Source organism: Octopus sinensis, linkage group LG7 (assembly GCF_006345805.1).
Source record: "Octopus sinensis linkage group LG7, ASM634580v1, whole genome shotgun sequence".
NCBI classification, from domain to species: domain Eukaryota; kingdom Metazoa; phylum Mollusca; class Cephalopoda; order Octopoda; family Octopodidae; genus Octopus; species Octopus sinensis.
The window spans coordinates 92,438,885-92,443,884 of record NC_043003.1 but is presented as its reverse complement, the minus strand read 5'-3'; the positions used below and the strand labels follow the sequence as shown (position 1 = coordinate 92,443,884).

General features: G+C 38.2%; 1 protein-coding gene across 4 annotated transcripts in view; it reads left to right on the top strand.

The window, feature by feature from the left end:
* Positions 1 to 5,000, top strand: part of LOC115214001 (apoptosis-stimulating of p53 protein 2) — a 210,716-nt gene that overhangs the window by 101,175 nt on the left and 104,541 nt on the right. The gene's annotated exons all lie outside the window — the stretch shown is intronic.

Genomic DNA, 5,000 nt, shown 5'->3' with positions numbered 1-5,000 from the left:
TGTTGGCTGTACATGTGTAAAAGTGTTGGTGTATCTATGCGCGCACATGTCTATAAAATTTGCATAATCTTAGTGCAGATTCCGTATGGGTCTCTCGTTCTATATATATATATATTATATATATATATTATATATATATATAACAACAATTTAATAAATAAAACATATGCATACATACATACATATATGTACATACCCACATCCATATGTATATATACATGCATATATGGGTACAGGGCACTACAAAAAAATACGTAGAACACAACGAGAAACGAAAACATAAAAACAAAACATGGAAACGGAATTTTTTTAACGACGAAAAAACAGAGTACAAGACATACAACACAAGGAACATTCCCCTTCTTCAGCTGCCCCTGTTTCGATTTATTGCGTGTTTCGAATATATATACAAGCGTTTGTTTGTGCGTATGTGTGTGTGTGTGTATATGTATGTGTAACTGTCCGCCTTTGTGTGTATGTACATACCGAATGCGACACTTGTGACATAACCTGGAGCATGCACTTCAAAAACAACATAAAATTGAAATAGAGTTCATGTAGTATATATGAAACCTCTTGGCGGTTTTTTTCCATAACAATGAAAGATTTTAAAGAAAATCTGATTTGTTTGTCGCATTCATTTATTTATCTAAGCATGCATTGTCTACCTTGTATTGATGCGAGAGAGGCCATTGGTAATTAGGCATGTGTCTGATAGTCTATCATTTTCAGATCTGGTACGCACAGGTAAGCCTATGCTTCCCTGAGGAGATCTAATAACAAAGATATGATGTCTTTGAATTTCTTGTCTAGTATTATCATAAAACTAATGATTTAGCTTAATAATAATTACTCTTTCTCTCTCTCTCTCTCTCTCTCTTTCTCTTACTCTTTTACTCATTTCAGTCATTTGACTGCGGCCATGCTGGAGCACCGCCTTTTAGTCAACCAAATCGACCACAGGACTTATTGTTTGGAAAACTAGTACTTATCCTATCGGTCTCTTTTGCCGAAACGCTAAGTTACGGGGACGTAAACACACCAGCATCAGTTGTCAAGCGATGTTGGGGGGACAAACACAGACACACAAACATACTCACTCATATATATATATATATATATATATACATATATACGACGGGCTTCTTTCAGTTTCCGTCTACCAAATCCACTCACAAGGCTTTGGTCGGCGCAAGACTATAGTAGAAGACACTCGCCCAAGGTGCCATGCAGTGGGACTGAACCTAGAACCATGTAGTTGGTAAGCAAGCTACTTACCACACTGCCACTCCTGCGCCTAAGTTGTCCTGGAATGCTTGATGTAGTCAAAACAGAAATATGTACAAACGAAATATACTGAAGAAAATAAAAAGAATTTTATGTTTGTAAAGTCGCGTAGTAATATATTGAATTCTATTCATCGAACTGCTAAAATACAGATTTCAATAAAATTACTTCGCAACTGGAATCGATGCTGATTTCCTTATTTTCAAACAATTTCACCGAACGCGGTGCTTCTGTATAGTCGTTGTGTAATTACTAAAGGCAGGCGCAGGAGTGGTTGTGTAGTAAGTAGCTTGCTTACGAACCACATGGTTCCGGGTTCAGTCCCACTGCGTGGCACCTTGGGCAAGTGTCTTCTACTATAGCCTTGGACCGACCAAAGCCTTGTGAGTGGATTTGGTAGACGGAAACTGAAAGAAGCCCGTCGTATATATGTATATGTATATATATATATGTATGTGAGTGAGTATGTTTGTGTGTCTGTGTTTGTCCTCCCAACATCGCTTGGCAACCGATGCTGGCGTGTTTACGTCCCCGTAACTTAGCGGTTCGGCAAAATAGAACGATCGAATAAGTACTAGGCTTCCAAAGAATAAGTCCTGGGGTCGATTTGCTCGACAAAAGGCGGTGCTCCAACATGGCCACAGTCAAATGATTGAAACAAGTAAAAGAGTAATAGTAATAAAGAAACGATAGTATATTTATCGCTTTTAGGGTGGCGAGCTGGCAAAATCGTTAGTATGCCGGAAAAAAAAAGCTTCACAATATTTCTACCAATTTTACGTTCTGAGTTCAAATTTCGCTGGGGTTGACTTTCGAAATCGATAAAACAGTTAGGCACCCTAGATTTATCATGCCTTGTTCCTATAGTAGAAATAATATACATGTTGCTTTTTATCAGACACCTATTATATATGTCACTGAGGTCATTTGGGGCGTTTTTTTTTTTTCCTTCCTTTTTTTTTTTTTTGTCTTTTGATATTCTGTGAGGTGTTTGATTACCATTAATGTTTTTGTAAGAGCATATCTCGTCACGCTGGCTGTTTGTATAAGTGAAAGTATGTCTGAGAAATCCATTAGAAACGGTAAGGGCACCAGCATCGTTTCCCTAAGATATTCACACCACTCAGAATTCAGTCTCTTACAAAAAAAAAAAACCCAGCCCCCCCCCCCCCAAAAAAAAACCCCCCAGAAAAGAGTAAAAGCAGTTTAGGTCCCAGCATGTTTTCACTCCTCTGTTTCGTATAATGTCATGTAGCCTGCCTCCTACTGTTCCAACTCTGCCGAGATCACGGGTGACATTATTTCAGTCATAACCAAGCTTTTTTTTACTTGACTGTATGGTTGAAATTCTCGTTTCTTTCATATTCCAGTTATTAGAGAGTGTCTTGTACTTCAGTTTTATGTATTCTATAATCAACTTCGTAGAAATCTTTTGCAAACTATTATGCTTCTATATCTATCTATCTATCTATCTATCTATCTATCTATCTATCTATCTATCTATCTATCTATCTATCTGTCTATCTATCTGTCTGTCTGTCTGTCTGTCTGTCTGTCTGTCTGGCTGGCTGTATATATATATATATACACACGCACACACACACACACATATACACACATACATATATAATATATATATTTATATATATCACCGTGACCGACCAGACTATCATCGCTGGTCACAATGTGCTTCGCATTGTTTTAGCCTTCAAATGACGCCACCCGTCTGGCTAAGCGAGCAGACCAACAGAAGAAAGGGTGAGAGAAAGTTGTGGCGAAGGAGTACAGCAGGGATCGCCACCATGCCCTACCGGAGCCTCGTGAAGCTTTAGGTGTTTTCGCTCAATAAACACTCACAACGCCCGGTCTGGGAATTGAAACTGCGATCCTACAACCGCGAGTCCGCTGCCCTAACCACTGGGCCATTGCGCCTCCACACACACGCACACACACACACACACACACATATATATATGCATACATATACATACATACACACATAATATATGTATATATATTATTTACTGTGAAGGCGCGTGGCTTAGTGGTTAGGATGTCAGCAACATGATCGTAAGATTGTGTTTTCGATTCCTGGACCGGGCGACGCGTTGTGTTCTTGAGCAAAACACTTCATTTCAAGTTGATCTAGTCCACTCAGCTGGCAAATATGAGTAATGCTGCGATTGACTGGCGTCCCGTCCAGCTGGGAAACACATACGCCATTGAAACCAGGAAACCGGGCCTATGAGCCTGGCTAGGCTTTAAAAGGGCGCGTTTATTATTTATTATATTATTTACTAAACACAGTATATATTTTTATGAGTTAATAGTAGTTTTATGCGATAAAAGCCACTGAGACAGCATTTTATAACACGTCAGGTGCCGTATGAATATGTCCCACCTTTAAGAAACAGATTGGGTTTATTTACATTTGTGAAGAAAAAAAGATACCCTTCCCCCACCCCTAACCCTAACTAATACTAACCCTAACTCTAACTCTAACCCTTAAACAGATTGAAATGCAATAGATCGATACTAGGGTCATAATTATGGGTGACAATTTCAAATGACACCGCTAGAAAAAAAACTGCCGTTCAAACCGAAAAGATCCAATACGGTAAATGATTTAGCCCAGTAATCTCTCGTTTTTAGGGGTTCTTTTACGAGAAAAGGTTATCGGTCGTAAGACGTATGTTGACCGGCAGTGTTGACTGAAGTGTTTTCAATGGCCAGGGGAAGAGATACCTTCTTCGAAAATCCCCTTAATGCTTTCAACTCAACGCCACTGTTTAGTACCATGACGGCTCTGATCAAGTAGAATTATGATGAAAAGCATCCCATTCTTTTGTGGGATATTTTCGATTACATCATGTAATATATCATTATGTCCTTCCTTTTTTCTTAAGACAATATGTACTTCGAAGGAGATTTGGCTGTTATTTCCAGCACGGCAAATGACCGTGTAGAAGCTCTTTTGTAGGCTCGTTCTGTTGACTAGAGAACAATTCGTTTGTTTAAACAGCGATTCGTACTTTACATTCCAACAAGTCAATACATTATACGTCCATTGTATGAAACTTTAGTCCTGGAATTTCACAAAATCCAGTAAACCAGGAAACAAAATAGAAACAAGGAATGGCATTCTTCAACGTGTGAGTGTGGGGCGAGGGGTCATAGTTGGGGCGAGGGGGTCATAGTTAGAGCAAGGGAAATATAACATTTCTTTTAAAAGCAATTTTACTAACAACTTAACTTTAATTACACACTCGCTCACACATATTTGTATATTTATTTGTATACATACATACATATACATGTATATATGCATATATATACTTACTTGGAAATAAATGCGTGGCGTTCAATCATACAATAATATAAATAATATATAATATATACACGCATATATACATACATATATACATACATATATGTACATACTTACACATATATATGTGTGTATATATGGGTACAGGACGTCATAAGACGTAAACAACAGGAAATACGAAATACGAAAACATAGACTAAGAACTTTTTTGCGAGCAACAAAAGAAACAAATGGAAAACAAGACAAGTAACATAAAGAACGACCCTTCATCAGTTGTCGGCTGTTTATCTACTCCGCATTTCGAGCAATTACATGACCATTGGCCATCTTTCTTTTCCTAACTTGAGCTTCTTTCTTTCTTTTTGATCTGCCACACAGATCAGAC